Source organism: Notechis scutatus, chromosome 5 (assembly GCF_049901735.1).
Source record: "Notechis scutatus isolate UNSWTSFEM ecotype Mainland chromosome 5, rNotScu1.2, whole genome shotgun sequence".
NCBI classification, from domain to species: Eukaryota; Metazoa; Chordata; class Lepidosauria; order Squamata; family Elapidae; genus Notechis; species Notechis scutatus.
Window position 1 is genome coordinate 21447650 of NC_142013.1, and position 23012 is coordinate 21470661.

The window sequence follows — 23012 nt, forward strand, 5'->3', positions numbered from 1 at the left end:
CAGGAAGTCTTTTAAATTTCAAATTTCAGGTTAAATTTCAAAGTTCAAAATGATATTTTGAATAATATTAAGCAATGAACCTCTTCCCCCCACCGTCCCACTTCCCATGAAATCCTCTTGCTTACCTGTGTGATGTCCTGTGCCCTTGCAGTCTTTCTTCCAGTTGACCTGGGTTTCTAATGCGTTTTTCTCAGTCGGGACTTTTTCAGAATACCTGTCAGTTCTTTGAAATAAAAGTCATTTTATGTCTCATCTTCAGAAGTGGCCTTGGCTTTTTCACTAACTGCAAACAGTCTTCTCTTGCTGTGGCATCCTAGGGAGCAGAGAAATGGAACTCCCTGCATCATGTCTTGATATCTGAACAGTATTCTGTTGTGGGAACACTTAGCCCAGTTTTGTAAGTGGTTTTAGAACTAAATGGAATCTTATCCTCCACGGACTGGGGTGTAGAACAGGAGAAGAAGAGAGCCGTCTCTGTGTCCTCAGACGTAATTTCTTTTATTGAGGCATAGGTGGCAATTGATGGCAATCCAAAGCTTATCCTATACCACCAGTGCCAAAAATAGGTATTTTTTCACCACTGCAAGCAAGAAATGCATTAAAAACAGTTCCACAACTCCTAAAGTACACTTAATATATTTTAAAAGCAAAAGAAACCCTGGGAAAAATGCAACAGTCCCAACTACTTTGCTCTTCTGTTTCAGCTCTGAGCTTCCCTTCCAAAAAACGTTGGTGTAGCTCTCAGAAACAAAAAGATTGTTCAAGAATGCTCTCATCAGAAAGAGGGCTAAAGCAAACATATGCATTCAACCTCTTTCGTCCAGGTGCGATATTATGCCAAACTAGCCGGGAATTCTGGAAGTTGTAGTTACAGACATTTTGGGCAAGTTTTTGAAGAGAGAGCAGTCAGAACTGAATCTCAAGTTCCTTCAGTATCTGTTAATCATATAATTAGGAATCTATTTGCTTCTCTGCAGATGGGTGGTGTTTTTGGATCACACATAATCTACCCAACAGAGAAAGTGTTTAAGCCTGAGGCTTCCAACAGGAATGTGCTGACAAATTATCATAAAGATATACAATTTGTGGAATTTAATCAGCATAACGACTGATTTCTGTGGTTGTTGGCAGGACTTGAATTTGTAAGTGACTTTTTACTTATTATTATGCCTGAACATGCCAAAGTTACTTTAATTTCTCCAAAGAAGCTGGAGCATATGTTGATCCAATGTGCCAAGTGGGTTTTATTCCTTAAATTAAGCAGTTGAGATTCTTCACTCCTTAAGGGAGCAGATTAGCAGATGTTAGACATTGATTTGCTTCCTTGATTCATATTTATGCACACCCCACACACGTAATGGTTTGCTTCAAACCCATTTTCTAAAAATTCCAAGTTGCTGAATAAACCTTAGTTTGCCAAATTCATACATTGTGCCACGAATGAACAAGAGCAACCTGCATGTGAAAACATGTCTGTATTTTTTCATTTACTTTCTGTTTTGGGCATATCTACACATATCTCTCAATTTATAACTGTAATTGAGCCTGGAATTAGTCATAATTGTGGTGGTGGAGAACCCTAAGTGGGTCTTCCTGTAACTATGCCCAATTTTATGGGCTTTGCAGTGGTCATTAAGCAAACACTGTGGTTGTTAGATGAGCACAGTGAACATGGCAGTCATTAAATGAATGTGGTGGTTAAACAAACCCATTTTATCCAATGGGTGTCTTGTGCCTGAAATCAGAAGTAACTGCTAAAAACTAGCAGCAAAAAAATGTTGAAAATTGCAGTCACATGATTGTGGGATGCTACAAATGGCTTTAACTGGAAGTTAATTGCTAAGTGCCCCAAACCATGTTGAAAATACCTCTGGGAGGGGAGGCCTCCCTCATAACTTTGAACAGTCGCTAAGGGGTTGGTTGTTAAGCAAGAACTACCTGTACTTTTCATTCATCTTACGTTTACATGGCTCCCATATATTCCAAAGATTCACATGCAGAGCTCAATGAGAAAAAAATTATATAGTTAAGCTCAGGAAATTAGGAATCAAGGCAGTTTAGTTTAATACAAGTTTATATATAATAAGCCATAAAGCAATGCTTTATAAACTGGGTCCTGAAGTAAACTGTTCTGCCAGTAAATTTTTCTTTGGTTCGATATGTGAAATGGAGATAGAAACTTCTAATTCAGTTATTTTATAAACAAATGAAACATAATGATTGTTGGGGCCTTCAAGTCTAGGATGTGATATGATACCAGTATTCCAGTATTTAGAATACTTTCACAGACTGTTTCCTAGTATGATTTGATTGCTTATTGTACCTTATGACTATTATTAAGTGTTGTACCTTATGATTCTTGACAAATGTATCTTTTCTTTTATGTACATCGAGAGCATTTGCACCAAGACAAACTCCTTGTCACTTGGCCAATAAAGAATTCTATTCTACTCTACTCTACTCTACTCTACTCTACTCTACTCTACTCTACTCTACTCTATTCCATTCTATGAAGAAGAGATCAACTTATTTTCCAAAGCACCAGAAGGCAAGACAAGAAACAATGGGTGGAAACTAAACAACGAGAGAAGCAACCTGGAATTAAGGAGAAATGTCCTAATAGTGAGGAAAAATTAACCAGTCGAACAGCTTGCATTCGGAAGTTGTGAGTTGTTCATCACTGGAGGTTTTTAAGAAGAGATTGGACAACCATTTGTCTGAAATAGTATAGGGCCTCCTGCTGGAGCAGGGGGTTGGAGTAGAAGATCTCCAAAGTCCCTCCCAGCTCTATTCTGATTGATTGGTTGGTTGGTTGATTGCAGGTAGAAAAGACCATCTGATTCTTTCATTTATAACAGACTAAGCGTGGATGCCATCTTTTCAAATCTGCCTCACATAAGAACTCTTGACTTAACATGCACACTCAATACAAGAACAAGAGATGAACCAAAGCAATTCTTGGCATCTCTTGACCATTTGGGGGTAAACTCCCATCAGAAACGGGTCCTATAAAAAAGGCTTTTATTCTCATATAGTGAGAAATTCTTAGTTGGTTTGAAGAAGCTAATCTTTTCACAGAATATATTGAAAGCCTTCTACTTTTCCCATAGAAACAAAATATAGCAAAGTGAAGAAAGTAAAAAATGGACTATTGTATTAAATGACTTGAGAATCTTAACAGTATCAAACCAAGAAAATGCAGTTCTTTTAAAGGGATTAGGGTTTTTTTTTTAGATTAAACTTTTAATCTGGGTTGTCAAACCAACATTTTCAACTATGCATACTATAATCTGACAAGAGCATTTATAGCCTCTGTTTACAAACTTTTATTGTGAAACAAAATTTCAATGTCCTATTAAATCTATGCTTTGCAAAGAAATCACATTTAAACAATGTATTAGCAGGAGTAGTACATATTTCCATAATTTATTACACCTAATTATAAAAGCTTGCAGAAATATACAAAATTTTATATATTAGGGAAAAAATGTTTTTAGGACTTCTAGGATGAAATCCAGAAAATCACTATATAATATCAATATTTAAATTTCAATATTTTGAAAGAAAAGCACCAATGATCTATTTAATTGCTCATTTACATTAATATCTAACACAAAGCCTCCAACTTTTGTTTTATTAAATAACTTGCTCTACAGTACTTATGTTAAACAAGCAATAAATAGCCCAGTTCTACTAACATGGTTCAATAGCATACTGATAAATTGTTTTTATTATGTTTTGCAATAACAGGATGTGTTTTGTAGAACTCATAATCTATACTGTCAACTTTTTGGGTGGAATAAGGTGAACACTTAAAATAACAAGAAGAATCCAGTAGATAAGGCTTTTTCCCCTCTACAAGCTGAGAAAAAGCATCTTGGGTTTCTGTTTATACTTTTAATTGCCCCAGAGTACATGTTATCTAATAAGTGTTTAATTCTGCCTTCTACTATGTACAAATCATCATACAAATTAGATAGATTGTTTTGGCAAGCTCCGCCATTCAAATTCTGTTTTAATTAATGATGCTAATGTCAATAATCTATTGAACCTTAAAATGTAACAGTCAACTGATTTATATTAACTTCTGTCACTCCCAAAAAGAGTGGACTGATTAAAATAAATTGCTTCCCATGAAATCCAAAATGAAAACTAATAATTACTCTAATCTTATACCAAAATATTTGGTAAGCCTTTCTTTCTTTCTTTCTTTTTTTTTACTGAAAGAGTCCTTTGTTTATACAAACATCCATTTAAAACTGTATCCCCATAAGCCTAACTTCCTGCAGATGGAAAGGACAGTTTGCCAGATTAGACTATTCTATCACCCTTCAATTTACTTTAATTTGCAATTATATCTCTTTGTCCAACTTTGTTTTTAACAGTTCTGTTTCCTTATGAAAAAGCACTAGATCCACCCTTTTAGTAAACACAATAATCTGATAGTTAATTCTGCATTAATTCAAAAGCGAATCCTATACCAATATCATGGTTATAAATGTGCAATGATAACTGATTTTAATAACATTTAATACCATGCATATACTTTAAGCACTTCAATGTGACCAAAGGATTATTTTATTATAACCTCATAAATGTTCTGAGGTATTAGTGAAATAATGAAATTCCTAGCACTTCTGGCTCGGAAATTCTGGGAGTTGAAGCCCATGTATCTTAAAGTTGCCAACACTAATCCATTCAAAAGTTTCTAAGGATAAGATTATATTTGACTACTGTTTTCTTCAGTTCACATGAATCCCCGTGATTTCCTAAACTAGTTCCCACAATTTTTGGATTATAGGCACTATGTCCTCCAGGTAATAATGAAAGTTATAATCGAAATGTATACCTTTCACTTCTTCAGTTGTACAAAGATTATGAGTTGGTGTTATGCACATCGAGAAGTGAAAGTAGATGTTCTAAGAATTAAGACACTGAGGCTCAAATCCTCCTTCAACATTCACTAAATCCCCCTGGGCCGTAATTCTTTCAGCCCAATCTAATATGGGTTTTATTATACAAAAAAAAATAGAGAAGTACTTTTATGTCCCATTGAAGTTCTAAATATAAATTAACGAACAAAACAACTCTAAAACTGTTGAAGAACTGGAGCTCTTTCCCTCAAAGATAAGTTACAGTTCTTTGATAGCCTCTATACAATATTGTAATTTTTTTTAAAATGGTAGATGTAGCGGTACAGAGCAGTGGTGGGATTCAAAAAATTTTATTACCGGTTCTGTGGGTGTGGCTTGGTGGGCGTGGCAGGTAAAGGACACTGCAAAATCTCCAAGCCAGAGGTGGTGCTTGCCAGTTCTCCGAGCTACTTAAAATTTCTGCTACTGGTTCTCCAGAACTGGTCAGAACCTGCTGAATACCACCTCTGGTACAGAGCAGTAAATTCCCAACTTTGACAACTTTCAGTTGTACAGATAAACTCCCAAACTTCTCAGCAAATAGCTACTGTGGCTACTCCAGACATGTAGAAGTCACCAAAGTTTTGGAACCAGTGCTTTAGAGAGAAAGGATGGTAAACTGAAATCATCTGAAGAGCTAATCTTTTCTACCCCAACATGGCTGGCTGGATATGAATCTGTTTAGGTATGTACAGTATGTGTTTGTTGGATCTGTATGCTACAAGATTCATAGTGGCTTACAGAGTAACATTTTAAACACTGTAAGTGTTTGAAAGAGTAACACTGAAAGATTCTAGATAATTTTAAATATAGTTTAGCAAAACATTAACATCTTTAAACTTTAATGGCACTTCAAGAACCTGGTTCACCATAGTGACAATATTTAACCAGTAAGAAACTACAAGTGGATGTATAAGGTAGATTATTTTGTTTATTCTATAGAGATCGCGGGTGACTCTCAATTTCACTTGCATACGAAAATGATCTTAGCCAAGGCTAAAAGAGATACTTTTACTATCCAGATCATGTAGTTACAAAACTCCCTGGGTGCATTGTGTCTCAGATTATGTCACAGCTTCTGTTTATTATGAAAGCTTTCAAATCTAGGGCTGTGCAGTCCCCCCTGCCCCAGGCCTGGGGGAGGAGGCCACTTGCACCAAAAAATGAGAGGATCAGGGCCTGAGATCAAATTCAGGAGCCTAGGCAAGGAATGCTATTAGGCAACAGGACACCCGATATACAAATTTGTCTTTATAGACCAATTTAACATTCCAGCACTCATTTCCTAGAATAGTAGCAGCAGAGCCCTTTGCCAATTATAGCAGAAATGTCATTATAGATGAACAACCCCAGCCTTGGCATCAACATTGCTGTAAGTCTTGAAACCTGGGAGGGCAGATTTGTGAAAAGGGAACATCTCCACCTTCACCCAAACAGGTTCCAATGTTTTGTTGTTAGTTGCGAAGTCGTGTCCGACCCATCACGACCTCATGGACAACATTCTTCCAGGCCTTCCTGTCCTCTACTCCTCTTCTGGAGTCCATTTAAGCTCATACCTACTGCTTCAGTGACTCCATCCAGTCACCTCATTCTCTGTTGTCCCCTTCTTCTATTGCCCTCAATCTTCCCCAGCATTAGGCTCTTCAGTGAGTCCTTCCTTCTCATTAGGTGGCCAAAGTATTTGAGTTTCATCTTCAGTATCTGGCCTTCTAAAGAGTAGTCAGGGTTGACCTCCTCTAGGACTGACCAGTTTATCACCTTGTATTCCAAGGGACTCGCAGGAGTCTTCTCCAGCACCATAGTTCAAAGGCCTCAATTCTTTGGCACTCAGCCTTTCTTATGGTCCAACTTTCAGGTTTCAATAATAATAGACTAAGTCTTTCTTTTCATTTACTATCAAGTAATGAATAGGATTTTATTCTAAGCTGACATGGTAAGGCTAATGTCGTTAGTGATCTGGCCATCAGGACCTTTCAGAGTCAAAATTGGGACAGCATCAAATAATTGCCTGGACTCCCTCATCATATCTCTCTTGGCCAATCTCTACTGGGATTGGCTCACCTTCTCTGTCTAGGCGGAGTTCCCTCCCCAACACATCTATCAGTTTCCCAGCTCTTCTCAAGACTACCTAAAATCAGCAATATTATTGTCCTCAGACTGGCCTTTCCCTGTCAATCTCTCTCATACAATCTGGTGGCAAAGCAATCCCTTGAACCATTTTTAGAAAAATGCTTAATTTAACTCCTCCCAGTGTCTATCACATCTTCCAGCTCCTTATCTCTCACCTGTGATGACACCCATGTTTCCCTGTGATCAGTTTCCTCCTCGGCTCCTTTCTTTGGAGGCTGTTGTGGGACAGCTGTCCCAATGGGATATTAGAATGCTTCCATAATCTCGTGATCCATTCTAAAGCGTGTTGCAAGGGTCTTCAAACTTGGCCAAGTTTAAGACTTGTGGACTTCAACTCCCAGAATTCCTGAGCTAACATGACTGGAGGGGGAATTCTGGGAGTTGAAGTCCACAAGTCTTAACGCTGTCAAGTTTGAAGACCCTGGTGCATTGAGTCTTTCCTAGCAGGACTCAGCCAATCAAACACCTACCTTCTAAGCCCTGCCAAGTCTCACTGGACTTCACCAAACACTTATCTGCACTTTTCACAGAGCCTTTAATGGTTCGTTGGGGTAGAAAAGAGTTCAGGAGCCTCTTTTCCAGCTCTTTCCACCTTCTACCAACCTTTTCAAGCTCTGTTGATGCCAATGATCCTGCTCTCCCTCTCTTGATCTCCCTTGCTGGGAGCATTCTGCTCCACTGAGCAGCCACTCCTTTAAAAATAAGGCAGCAATCCTCTATGAAAACCAAGGAATAAGACTTTGGTCAAGAAAAGGACACACGCTGGAAGAAGGGAGAAGACTTCTTGCTGGAGTGACCAGTTCAGCCTGAAAATAATTATGTAATCTTTTACCAATTTACATTCAATATTTCAGAGCTGTTATGGTTTAAGAGACTCTTAAAATTAATTTAAAGTTGCTTTTCCCCCCCTTCAGCACCTTCTTGCTGTCAAATTATTTTGATTCGAGGGTGAGAATAATCTATTTGCTTTTTTTTTGGCTTCTGATTAAGACTGTAAGTAATAAGCTGAAAAACTGCATGATGATTGAAAAGACCAGCCTTTACAATGTCTATCTGTCCTTTGAGTAGTAGCCTCTAATGTAGTGTTTCTCAACCTCATCCCTGGGAAATTCTGGGAATTAAAATCCACACATCTTCAAGTTGACAGAGATTGAGACAAACTGCTCTGATGAGTATCTCTGTGTGTATACTTCTCTCCATGTGTGTTATTGTGTGTGTATAAATAGATCAACACAATCTTCCTCTTTCAATACATGGTTTGTTGAATTTTTGTGGGGGTGGTAAGGTAACTGTTCTGAAAGCTCCCCCTGAGCTGTTGATAATGTTCATCTTGCTGCTATTCTGACTGAATAAGGTCTTTTATCGTCATCCCATCTAAACTTCATTTAATTGCCAAAATGATGAAAGATAAACACTCACTGTATGTTCTGGAAGTATCTAAGCATGCCTAAAATGCTAACCCAAGGCTTTTACAAACAGGCTTCCCATCATACAATAAACTAAAGCTATGAACTCTTCTACTCCTGTCATATATCAGAATTTCTTTAATTAAAAAAAGAATTGTAATAATAAAGATTATTTTCAATCCATTCATGTAACAGCAACCACCTGTTGAAATGTAAGCTTTCCTCCTTTCCTTTGTCATAAATAGAGCTACAGACAGGACCATTTACACCCCCAAGAGATTACCCACTATTCTGGGGGCTTTCCTTCTTCACAAGTCTTCCTATCTGCTCTATGACCCTGAGAAGCTAATTTTCAGATTAAAGATTATACTATAGTTTCTGAGACCTTCCTGCAGAAAGATTAGTTTCAGATGTACTTTTAGGGTTTACAGAATTTTTTTTAAAGAGTTGTTTCAAGGAAATTCTCAAAGAACCTCAAAGGAACAAAAAATAGTTTATCCCTTTATTTAATTAGAAAAAACTAGCACTACATGTAATAAGGAAAACCGTTCAATTGCCTTTACATTTATTTTTGTTTAAGGGAACCACACAAATTAGTTGGATATAACATCTACTTAAAACAGTTTCCAAAGGAAGAACTGTGTTAGTTGGTAGTAACAAAAAAAAACCCAACAATCTTGTGGTTCCTTAAAGACTTTGTTAAAATTCTGTAGACTATTAAAATTAAACTCCATGAAAGTTACAGTATAATGAATTAGTTTATTGTTTACTTCTTAAAGAAAACAATGACGCTGCTTCTTACTCTGTTTTCTACCCTGCTTTTCCAGGTTTTCTTTTTCATCCCAGCTGCCCAGTTGTTGTTGTTAGGGCAGGTAACACTTTTTTCTACACAGAACTAGATATCAGCCATAAATTTTCTTAGGAGTTTATGGGGTGCCCAGATAACTCTCCTGTAACTAAAGATGGTTGGAAGCATTTTAATTTATCATTTTAATTTTGTTTTAATGAAAAGAATCAAGAATTTTACAAATAAAAGTTTTTGGCAAAAAGGCCGAAAGTGGTAACCGTGGGAATCTCACTGAATATCCTTGCATTAGAGCAAAGGTATCAAACTTGATTTCATTGAGGGCCACATCAGGGTTGTGTTTGACCTTGGGGCGGCTGGCCAGGGGGGGCATGACCAGCTCGACGTCACTTGTGTCGGGGGCGCCTATGGCGGCCTGAATGCTCTGCCAGTGAATACGGGCTTGCAAGCTCCATTTTAGGTTGCAACAGCTTCCTGCAACTCTCTGCAAGTTAAAATGGAGCTCGGAGCTCCATTTTCACTGGCAGAGGCACCGCGGGCCAGTCCTTCGCTGTTTCCAGGGCAGCCCCACAGGCCAAATCTGGCCCCTGGGCCTTGAGTTTGACACCCCTGCATTAGAGGATGGAAGATTTTACCCACAGGGCAGCTACATCAAACCTGCAAAAGAGAAAACCATATTTTGGAAAATATGACCATAGCTTCGGCTAACCATGTAATTATATTCAGTAAAAATAAACCATTGATTGCTGTCAATGATCAATCTATCTCAAAATTCACTTTGAAACTGGAAAAAAAAATCAAATACTTGCAGCACAGTTTTTTGCATGCCCATTCAAATCCTGCTAAATTCAGGGACTTACAGTATTTCCAGCTAAACAAACCAGTTCAGCAGCTTCGATAGCTATTTTCACTGTCCCTTTCTGAACCAATATTTTGTCACCCTCAATAAAAATGTTCTGACAAAAGTACAGTGAGAAATTTCACCTTCTGTTGAGTATTAATTGAAAACAATTGATATCTGTATGCGGATGTTGGTAAAGATATGCAAAGTTCCAGTTTATGCTGCAGAAACTGGTACAAATGCTAAAGGGTTGAACAATCTTTTTTGCATTCTGTATTCACTAGGACCTAAAATCTTCTTGCAAAGTCATAAACAACATTTGAAAAATGTGCTTGTTTAATGCATAATTCTATCTAATATAAATTCTGCTTAGACACTTGGCATTATACAATCATTTTCAATATGCATTTAAAAGTCTGTATAAACTCTAGTTCTATAATTAGTCACAATTGCTTGGAAGTGAGTATGCCATTCAGTGGAAACTACGACTTCTCTATGGTATTGGGTTTCTCATTGGTAACCATCCTCCCAACGCCTCCCTGACCCTCGGGAACTAATTAAACTTATCACCAAATAATGATTTACTTGGTAAGTATTACCAAGCTTATGTCACGGTATTGGTAGACTATAAAACCTGAAATAGTCTTTTCCCTAACTCTATCGTCATAAAAAGGAAGACTATTCTGTTTTCTATCAAAGTTGGGAGATCAGTTTGCAGTTTCCCAATTACTACTGAAATTGAGAATTAAGTCACATATATCAGCTCTATTTATTATTCTAGTATGTTTCCTATGTGAATTATGAACTATGAATCAGAGATATGTATCTATAGTCATCATTATTAGTGAACAGTGGTCAAGACTTCAAGCAACTAGAGGTAATCCTGGACTTACAATCACAATTGAGTCCAACATTTTGGTTGTTAAGGGAGTTGTTAAGTGAATTTGTCCCTATTTGATGACCTTCCTTGCCATAGTTGTTAAGTGAATCACTGCAGCTATCTAATTAGTAACATAGTAATTAAGTGAATATGGCTTCCCTGTTCACCTTGCTTGTCAGAAGGTTGCAAAAGGTGATCATATGACCCTGGGGCAGGGCAACCATCATAAATATTGTCAGTTGCCAAGCATCCCAATTTTGATCACGTGACCATGGGGATGCTTCAAAGGTTGAAAGTGTGCAAAAAGGTCATAAGTCACGTTTTCAGTGCCGTTGCAACTTCAAATGGTCACTAAATGAACTGTTGTAAGTCGAGAACTACCTGTATTCCCTAATGGCAGATTTCAACAAAATAAAATAAAATCGGGAAGACCTTATCCCAAGGCTGTAGGTTAGGCTGAAATAAAATAAACATCCTGAAAGAAGCCAAGAACAAGCTATTTACTACTACTTCTTCTTCCTAACATATTCCTGCAGTGCAGGGTCCACTTTTCAGATGATTGAACGCCACTTTGCAAGGTCAGCTGTGTCTCCAGGGTGCAGGCCCACAGCTTGCTATCTCTATTTTGGGTACCCATGAGGTCACCGGCCATTAACTTCTAGTTGGTAGGAAGTCTTGGCCATGGTGTAAGGTGCTGCTCTCTGGACATGACAAGAACTTCTGGACAAGAAAACAAGCTATTACTGTTGCCCAGAAAATATAAGGTTCATACCGTCATCAACAGTCAAGCTCAACTCAAAAGAGTTTGGTCTTTTGAGCATGCCTTCTCCGTTTACTGCTTCATGAGGTCACCAGAAAGCTGTGATTCAGGTAAGGATTCTTTGTTCACCTGTCCAGCTGAAGGAAACAAATGAGGTATCTTACAGAGGTCGTCCTCGCTGAGATTTGGGGATATGCGTAGGAGCAGCCAAAAACTTAGCTGACATTCATGTTCTCAGTTTCTTTTTCTTCTTATGTATCCATTTGGGATACTGTTGATATAGCGGTAGAACAGATGGCATTGTTTGACAATTCAAACAAGCTACTAAGTGAGAAATGAGATTGTGGGAAATGATAAAGAATTACCTACATGGTATGTCCTACATGTGTCGGGAATCAAAGAATTAAGTCCCAGAGATGTAAGCAATCAAGAAAGCACTGTGTATCTTCCATTTCCATCAATGATAACCTAGAGCAGGGGTCCCCAACCTTGGCAACTTTAAGACTTATGGACTTCAACTCCCAGAATTCTCCAGCCAATTCTGTGAGTTGAAGTCCACAAGTCTTAAAGTTGCCAAGTTTGAGGACCCCTGACCTAGACAATTAGACATTCTATGATCATGGCATTTTATATTGTTTTAAGGCAGGTCAATTTTTGTTATAAATTGTGATTTTGCCTGCACTTGTTTTCCATCTCATATTGGTGATAACCTTGGTACAGTCACTTCAGTGTTATTCATTATTCATTATATACAGATAGACTTCAATTTACAATTGGTCATTTAATGACTGCATTTATGACAGCCATAGAATGGGTGCTTTATGTCTTATAAAGCACACTGGCCATCATGAATGGTTGTGCCACCGCTGCCCCCCCGGGTCTCGTGACTGCATATTGGACACATAACAAAAGGTCATCATTATGACAAGTTGAGTGTCCTGTGGTCATGTGACCACAATTTGCAACTTTTTTTGCTGTTTTCCAGCAAAAGCTCCCGTTCGAATCAATGGAGTTTATTTATTTATTTTTTATTTATTTATTTGATTTGCCAATTGTTTACAAGATAATAAGTATAAGTGTACACATAGTTGTGAATACATGAAATGGGTACATATAAGAAAAATAAAAGAAGAATAAGAGAAACAATAGGACAGGGACGGTAGGCACGTTGGTGCGCTTTATGCACGCCCTACAGACCTCTTAGGAAAGGGGTGAGGTCAATAGTAGACAGTCTAAGCAGGTTAAAGTTTTTGGGGTTTGGGGAAGAAACTACAGAGTCGGGTAGAGTATTCAAGACATTGACCACTCTATTGCTGAAGTCGTATTTCCTGCAATCAAGTTTGGTGCGGTTAACTTTGAGTTTGTATCTATTGTGTGCTCTTGTGTTGTTATGGTTGAAGCTGAAGTATTCATTGACAGGTAGGACATTGCAATGTATGATTTTATATACCATGCTTAAATCAGACCGAAGAGTTGCATTTACAACCATCATAACACTTTATAAAGCTTTAGTAAGGACACACCTGGAATACTGCATCCAGTTTTGGTCACCACATTACAAAAAAGATGTTAAGGCTTTGGAAAAAGTACAAAGAAGAGCAACTAAGATGATTAAAGGCATGGAGACTAAAACCTATGAAGAATGGTTGCAGGATTAAGGTTTTGGCTAGTCTAGAGAAAAGAAGGACAAGGAGGGACATGATAGCATTATTCCAGTATTTGAGAGGCTGCCGCAAAGGGGTCAATTTATTTACCAAAGCATCTATAGACAGGACAAGAAACAATGGATGGAAACCAATCAAGGAGAAAAGCAACTTGGAACTAGGGAGAAACTTCTCAGCAGTGAGGACAATTAACCAGTGGAACAGCTTGCCTCCAGAAGTTGTGAGTGCTTCATCACTGGGTTTTTTTTTAAGAAGAGACTGGACAGTCACTTGTCTGAAATGGTATAGAGTCTCCTGCTTCAGCAGGGGGTTGGGCTAGTAGACCTCCAAGGTCCCTTCCAGCTCTATTCTGATTTGAGAATCTGATTTGAGATATTCACTTAACAATCACTACAAAGATCGTAAAATCATATCAGGTCAAGTGGTTCCTTAATTTACAACTGTAATGACTTGCGACCAGATTTCCAGTCCCAACTATGGTTATAAATCGAGCCCAACTGGTATATTTAAGATGTTGTTCCTCTATGGTATATTTGATGGGAGAATTGTCTTGTGCACATTTATGCTAAAAAATGCTTAGTATGGGGCAGTGCGTGAGTCTATACTGCGTATTTTAGGCTCAAAACAGATTGCTGGGAAATGAGAATGCAACATGAAAAGTTATTTGAATTCTGCACCATGTGCAAAATATATGCAAAATTCCATTCGTGCACAATTGCAGAAAATGTGAATTATATAAGCAGTTTTATGTGAAATTAGTATACTAATTATAGTGATGAACTTGTTTCTTCCTTGAAGCATAACTTTTAGCATGGCATATCATTCCTGGAAATTATGCTTGCTTTTTCCATCATAATTTGGCATTGCTCACCAGAAGGAACAACTACTAGCAGATAACAGAGCACTTGCTGTACTCCACAGACCATCTGTTCCAATCTGCATTTCATTAGCAGTCATACATACTTATAACTGGCATATCAGTGAATGATAGGCTGTCTTTTTAACTCCAATGGAGCTCTGACTAAAGCAAACACTTTTCAAAAAGTGGATTTCTTTTGTAATTTTGCTGTGGAACAAGATGTGTAACAATATTCTGTATATTTTTAATGCAAATCTACATTATAATTTAGGATTTAAAAATAAAGCTGTTTTTTAACCAAAGCAGTTTTAGTTCATGTGTGTCCAGTCTTTTCAGCAATAATCCAATGACCGCTTTCCTGGTAGCAAGTCCCATTTGGGAATTATTCCTGCTTATATATGGATATATTTGTGCTGATAATTCAGCTTTTCAGCTATACAGCCTCTTACATGCTACCTGTTGATATATATATATATATATATATATATATATATATATATATATATATATATATATATATATATATATATATATATATATATATATTTGTTTTCTTAAGTTTTCGGGTACTTACATGTATGGTGTTCGGCTTGGTTCGGGTATTTTCCCACGTCATTGTAGTTCTTTTAAAGTTGTAGCAACGTTTCAGCAGAATCTCATCTGCCATCATCAGGCTTCTGTATTGTGTCCGTCTGTGAGTCAGACTTTTACAGTAGTTTCAGATTTGAATTTGGGGCAGCCTATTGCTGTGCCAGAATGGTTTTTCTTCATCCTGATTGGTTGGGAGTCTTGGTCTGTGTTTATTGGTCTCGGAGTTTGCTGTGTTCTGCTTGATTGGTGTCTCTAATATCTTCTGTCTGTTTTTTGGCTCTTTTTGTATCTTGATTGGCTGGCAGCATTGTGTTGCTTTAATGGAGGCCTTTAGTGCAGCTTGGCTTCGGGTAAATGGACGGCTATCATTAGTTAGGAAGCTGGGTTTCATCTGGGTGCCTGGTTGGGGTGTGTTTGAGCTGGAGGTATCAGGGGGATCTGTTTGTGCCCAGGTGTTTGCCTGGCTTGTGGTGTGGAGATTTTTTTGTTTGTGAGTGCAGGCTTCCAAATGATTGACAGCCTGGTGGAATCATCTCTTCTGTTCATGCTTTCTGGTCTTTTTTCAATCTCTATGGCTTCTCTGATCACAGAATCATCATGACCCTAATCACAGAATCATCAGGCTTCTGATGATGGCAGATGAGATTCTGCTGAAACGTTGCTACAACTTTAAAAGAACTACAATGACGTGGGAAAATACCCGAACCAAGCCGAACACCATACATGTAAGTACCCGCGAAAACTTAAGAAAACAAATATATATATATATATATATATATATATATATATATATATATATATATATATATATATATATATATATATATTACATTCTTTATGTAAAATCCAGCATTATTATATTATTCACATTGAAAATACGTAAATTTAAACTGCAAAAAATTAACACCTGAGAAAACAGCTCACAACCAAGATGTAAAATGTTTATATAAAGAAAATATTGGGAAATTAAAGCAAAATGTTTCCACTCAGTCAATCTAGAGAGAAATGCAAGATCAGTGTCATTGGTCATAACTAAGTCTGATTTATAATATATATAGAACCTCTGAAAAATTATTATGTGTCTGTATTATCCTTGCTATGTGATATATTGTGTAAATGAAAAGAATTCTGGCTTGAATCTGAATTTAAAATTCTAAATTGGTTAGAATATAAAAAAAGGAAGTTAAGACATTAAACACTCATTTATTTATTTTTCCAGCAGTTCCTTTTTTTTCTTTTTTCTTTAACATTTATACACCACAAGAAATAACCACAGAATGGAGACTTTCGTTTTAGGTATTGAGCTCAAAACTTGAAACTTTTCTAACATTATAAATGAATTCAATGCATCGTGCAACTGTTTACTGATGCTATATTTATTAATTGAATGGCTTAGCCAATCTTATGTTTAGTAACATTTTAGAAATCATATTTAATATTGATATAAACTTTTATGCTGCCCATTCAATTGAAGTGCTAGTACTGATGTATCTTTAAATGCTACACGGATTTTTTTTTTTATACAGTTCACCTGTAATAAGCAACCCTTTTGTACTATGCATGTAAAAGCTATTCATAATCATACCTACAAAAGCATATGTCAATCCCTTTTTCTACCATCAGCAGAGGACTGCATAGGAGTCTGTTCTTACAAAAACAATGAACCTGTCACCTTATACATAATACCTGATTCAGCACACAATAATGTTTGTGTGTGTGTAATTATACACACACACACACACACACATGCTTGACTCCACTGAAATCCTGCTGCCCAGCTGTGTCAGGTATTTTGCTGTGAAATTAAATTGGACTCTGCTGCCTTTTAATAACATTTTAATGGCTCAAGCTGTGTATTTCTTGCTCCTTGTAGTGATTTTAAAGGTCTCTGCTTAGCAGTGAAAGTTTTGTCTTACAAAACAAAGATCTTGTGGGAAGTTGTTTTCAGCCCATCTTTTTAGACTTATGCAAAATAGATGTCTGTTTCACTAAATAATCAAAGCTTTAACTATTTTCTACATTTCACAATTCTTTATCCATTGGGACTGGCCATAAGGATAATGTTAAACACACTCTATCTGCTCTTATGCTGTTGAAGTGGCTCTTCAGATAGGGTTGCATAAGTCTGGGCAATCTCTGATTGGCAGAAAAAACTCTGTATTTCTTTGCTCTCCTATCACAAGATATGACAGTGGGCAATTTCATTTTATAGGCGATCTCCACTTACAACAGTTCATTTATTGATAAAATAAACACGAAGCCACTACCTTATTAAGATGTGAAAAGATGTGAAATCTCAATACCCCATTCAGATGTATAATAACATATTACAGTACAATCCATCTCTTGTGTATTATACTCGGCTAAACATTACAGTCAGTGTTGGATATTTTGTGTATATTTTTTGTATATTCGTAGATATTGTACTCTCAAATTGCAAATGGAGACGTGGGTACTCTATTTTTCTTATCTTCATTTTTAAGTGCTTTGGTTTTATTGTATTGAGAACAGTTGCTGGGGTGCATCCACAGTTTCATTGTACTTGTATAATGACAATAAAGTTCTTCTAATTCTAATTCAAAGTTACAACAGCTTTGAAAAAAGTGACTTATCACTGTTTTTCACACAGCATCCATGGTCACATGATCAAAATTCAGATACTTGGCAACTGACTCATATTTATGACGATTGCTGATCATGTGGTCACCTTTTGCGACCTTCTGACGAGAAAACTCAATGGTCAAGCCCGATTCACTTTACAACTTAACAACTGCAGCGATTCACTTAACAACAGTGACAAGAAAAGTCATAAAATGGGGCAAAACTCACTTAACAAATGTCTCACTTAGTGACAGAAAATTTGGGCTCAATTGTGGTCGTAAGTCAAGAACTACCTGTATTGCAGGGAAATCACTAGTGGCCTCTATTAAGGAAATACAGCTGCATCAGCCTTTTAGTAGCACACCTGAGGCCACATTGCAAATGGCAGCAGCATCAGATAAAAGTGACAGGGATCAGAAAGCATATAGTAACTGAATGAAATTAATATGATTGTTTTTGATAATTTAACAGGGAAACACACATGCTTACAAGGATTCCCTCCATTTCCACTGTAATGATTGTCAGATTATAATAAATTAGAAAGTATGTGTGGGCAAAATAATTTAGAAAACCAGAGTGAATTCAAATGTGTACAATACCCATATAACAAAATAACAGAGTTGGAACGAACCTTGGAAGTCTTCTTGTCCAATATGCACAAAGGCTGAATTTGTATAACATGGTTACTATATTAATCCATTTTCTGGATTCAGGTAATAAATTAAAGCATAAACTAATTTGACGTTGGCTTTTACAAAACCCTCCAAAACATAAACCAACTCCAACCAGGATTGGAAATACACCAAAGCTAGCAAATGCAAATATAAGCATTAGAATTTTAAATAACTTGATCATTTTCCATGCAAATATGCAAGCCATATTTTTAGTTCCACCTTAGGCACAAAAACTATCTGGGTGACTTTGGCTCACTCATTCTCTCTCAGCCCTGGGAAGATGGCAATGGCAAACCACTTGTGAAATCTTGCCAAGAAAACTGCACGTGTGTGCACACACACACACACGAGAAAAAAACTGCAACTAATAAATATCAATTTTATAACATGTATCCAGTACTGTGTGATATCTGTACATATAAGTAGAAACTGCCACATGCATCCAAGAATTGGGGTTGTTCTTATGTTGATGTCAGATGCCAGACTTATTAGGGCTTTAGGACTGAGGATCTGATAGCTGCACAACTATGAATCTCCAAAATGCATGCAAAAATAATGTGAAGTGTAGACATAATGTGAAATGTGTATACCTTTCTAGATGTATACACAAAAGGCAATTACCAACATTAATTCCACTCATGACTCATCCAACAATTTAAACTGGGTATCAGAAACTCTCCAGATGTTGGAATCAAACTTCCGGATTCCTCATCATCAGCCTTAAGCTAGTGAAAGTTAATGTTCAACAATATGCCGAAATACCTCTGTTGCCCATAATTACATTTCAGACAGAAAAAATGAAGAACACTCCACATAGCACGAGCCAGGAGAGGTTCTTAAAATCATTGTTTTTAATGTCCTTTTGAAAATTATAATAAAATGTTATGTGGTGAGCAGCTTTGACAATCCCTAATAGAACAGCATGAAAGAAATGTTCTAACAAATAAACAAAAATAGGCCCCAAATGGCTGTACAGATAATGGTGGATAATTAGAGGAGCAACAAACGGCACTCTCTCTTTCTTCCTATTTTTATTAACAATTATACTCAAGGGGCAGTTATTTAGGAATGTATAAGATGGTTTGTAAAGATATGCATAATTACAGATCCAGGTACGTAGTTTCAAATAAAACATTGGTTATTTAAATGTACCCCTGTAAGCTAAACTGTGCAACTGTGCTTATGTACTGATAAAGCAGGGAAGAAAACCCTAATTTACCTTTCAGTTAGTAAACAGAAAGTCATGTCACAATGGTAGATATTGGGAGCCTCAAAACCTCCTGCTAGAAAAGCATTCTAATAATAGAAAATCAAAGGACAAAAAAATACGGTGCCCACCCTTCCGCAACATGAATATCTGACTGAATTTGGGGGCACGCATGATTTTTTTTTAAAAAAAAAAGTTTCAAAACAAATAAGAAAGGTATTGGCAATTTTTTCAGAATCAGATAAGATGAATGAGTCAATAAATAATATAAGGAAAGTGACAAGTCTTTGACATTGTTAGCTGTGGAACAATGAATAGAAGCTGGATTTAACTAGAAATCTAAACTGCACAATATGTTATTTGGAAAATCTAAATATATGAGATGCATCACATTTCCCAAACAATTTTGCATGACAGGTATTGATCAAGCAATAATTTCACAAAGCTTTCTCCAAACCTAGCAACCCAGAGACACCAACTCTTGCAAAATTGACTCTAATTCTGATTCTTGCTTCACAAAGTTCTTTTGATTGAAGTTTTGGGAATTATGTTCCCAACACATCCTGGGAGTGCCTGGCTGGAGAAGGACGACCTTAAATCTAGCTGACCTTGGCAGATTTGCTGAAGTTAAAGTTTCACATTGATAAACTATTTCTGAGTGTTTTCTGCCCAGTGTACCTAGCACCAAACAAAGTTGTCTTTATGACTGTGTCTCATATCAGCTATCTATTAATGAAACTGCCAGGTTTTCTATTAATGTCCTTCATGGTCACTCTTTTCCTTTTTTTGTTTGTTAAAAAGATCATGAATACAGGTTGGCAGAAAGCAACAGAGAAGGAGCTGTTGCCTTCAGGAGGCCTTATGTCTCATTTTAGAAAAGAAGAAAAATGTATCTTCCACCAGTTGAATCAGAATTGGATGTAAAATATGCAAGCAAGAGCTGCCATGTTTCCCATTTCAAGAGCGGATTGAGAACATTTGTTTATTTGTATTCCGCCTTTATTATTTTTACAAATAACTCAAGGCAGTTATGCATTGACCTATCTAATATACTTTCCTCTTCCTATTTTCCCCACCACAACAATCCATTTGGCTGATCTCTCCCATTTGGTGACTGGATGAAGTAGCCACTGATTATGGATTTGAACCCTAGTATCTTCACATTCCTGGTCAGCTTCTGTAACTTGAATGTAATAAGTAATTAACCTCCATGCATTCTTCCCACCCACCCAGACTTGATATCAGTTGAGGAAGCCTGGACAAGCACTCAAAAAGAAATTGCTATTATGTAGGTGCAGGATGCTGAATGAATGAAAACCAGAAGCATAGGCCCTTTCCAGTGAGTCTTTCTCACATTCATATTGCATCCACCCTGCTCAAATATAGTAACTGAAAAAGAGAAAGGATAATTCAAACATTTCAGAAGGAACAAACAGGTGGGAGGGAGGATTTAAGGTCAAGGAAGGAAGAATGTTCAGTCTGTCAAACACTTTCAAACTTAGCAGCCACAGATGCTTGACGCAATTTCTTACATTACCCTCCTGCACAATCCATCAATCACTTCTCTATTGGACTAAAACACAATTTAATACCAATAAAATCTCCATTCCGCAGCTATTTTTTCCCCTCAATTGGATCATTCAGAAAATAAACTGGTTTCCATTCACCTTATTTTTGAAACTGCTTACTCAAGTGACGTTCTTGCTCTCATTTGTATGCATAGGCGAAAGATTTGTATATATCTTGGCTTAATAATTTATGTCTGATCATCTGGGTTATTCTTCCAGAAGGCAGAACATTATCACCCCAATACCCAAACAAGAGTACAAATTCACCCATATTCCAAGGACTCCATTAGGAAATTTGCAAGGTTGAACTAAGCTAAGAATCAGTGACCAAACTTAAACCATTGACTCTCCAGATGCTGGCATTAACCGCAATGCAAAACCGTTTCAGCCTGCTAGAACCTGGTTCTGTTTACAGACGCTTAAATACTTGAATTGGTTTTAAAGAATAGACCCCTCCATTTCCCCCACCCCCACCCCTCTCACAGACAGTATACATTTCCATTTTCAACCAGATTTGTTTTACTGGGCCCTTCCAAATATGGGTGAGTTCCAGCTCTTTACATCTTCAATTTCCACTTCCCCAGATGAGCTCCTTGGCTGCAATTCCCATTCATTCCAGCCCTTTGGCAATTCTGTGGATAGTGGAACTGCCATCCACCAGATTTGGAAGGAGCCAGTCTGGGGGGGAAACTGTAAAATCGCACATTTAGATCGCCATAACCTTCTTAACAAATGTCATGCACCACCACCACCACCCACCAAAAAAAGTGCTTTCTTCCACTACTGCAACGCTTTTCTACAAGGGTGTGTGGGTGTGATTTGCAACACTTCAAGGTGCCTTCTTCTGGGTTGCTGTTACTACCTCCCAGAGGTCCTATTACCCATAAGAAGGAAAGTGGGGGTCGGGGGGTCAGAAACCCACTTGAGGAACATACCAACCCAACAGTCTCACCTGTCTCCTTTCCAGTCCGCAGGAGGTAGTCCGGGCACCTGGAAATCCTTCCCCGAGACGAAAACGTTTCAAAACGAGCCTAATTCCTAGCCTGGCAAGTTAAAAAAAAAAAAAAAAACTTTCCGTGTTTCCAGTAAAACACCCCAGTCCAGCTTGTGGGTGTCGTTGTGATTAAGCTCTAACTCTCCTTAAAAGCCCTCAAGGAGCTCGGCTTCTCGTGGCTTTTCGCCCTTCGAGGCTCCAGATGGATTCGGAGCGGCCGAATCCTCCCTCTTTTTCAGGAGCAACCTTCCCTACCAATCCGTTGCTCCGAAGGCAATTTCTCCTCACCCTTTCCCTTCCAATCTGCCTCGCCTCTCTCTCTCTCTCTCTCTCTCCCCGGGACTGTGGGAGGCGAGCTTGGAAATGAATATCAACACACAAAACAAACACGTTTCGTTCTTTTTCTTTTCTTGCTTCTGTTCTCAATCTTTCTGGGCACGTCTGTTCTTTATTTTTCCCCCTCCTCCTCCGGAAAAATATATATCTGAGATACTTTAAGTTGTTACATTTGCGTTTGTCTTCCTCCAACCCCCCCCCCTTTTTTTCCTTTTGAAGGCGTTTCTTTTGAAAGAACCAGTTCCAAAAAGAAAGAAAAAATCTATCTATAGGATAATTTTGATGGAGTCCCGGCTTACAAACAAAGAAGCAAAAAACTGAAAATGTTGGGAGCTGGGAAGAATCAGGATTGAGTCAGAATAACAGAGTTGGATGGGACCTTGGAGGTCTTCTAGTCCAACCCCCTACTTAGGTCCCCAATATTTTTCTGCAAGAGTCATTGTCCTTCCCCAAGGCCACTTGTATGCACACACTTCCCTTTAACGTGCAGTGGTGGTCACACGTCACTACTCATAGCTGAAGGCCATTCAAAGTGTTTGCATTTCACAAGAATGATGTCAGCCCCAGCACTACAAATGAAAATTAAGAGTAATTTCTCTCCAGTCTGGAACAGAATATTTTATGTGCATTATTATGAATGTTATTAAAATTATCATAATGTAAAATACAAATAAATATTTTATGTGTATGTTCATCCATATGAATGTGGATACATGTGTACATTGTGGGTAGGGAAAGAGAAAATGCCCCAGAAAATCAGTCTAAATTACTTGCTAATCTGAT

General features: G+C 37.5%; 1 protein-coding gene across 2 annotated transcripts in view; it reads right to left on the reverse strand.

The window, feature by feature from the left end:
- Positions 1–22585, reverse strand: part of SPATA13 (spermatogenesis associated 13) — a 94397-nt gene extending 71812 nt beyond the window's left edge. For both annotated transcript variants that reach the window (XM_087966272.1, XM_087966270.1), the window contains exon 1: positions 21852–22585. The gene's annotated coding sequence lies outside the window, so the exon portion shown is untranslated. The remainder of the gene's footprint in view (positions 1–21851) is intronic.
- Positions 22586–23012: the final 427 nt, after the last annotated feature.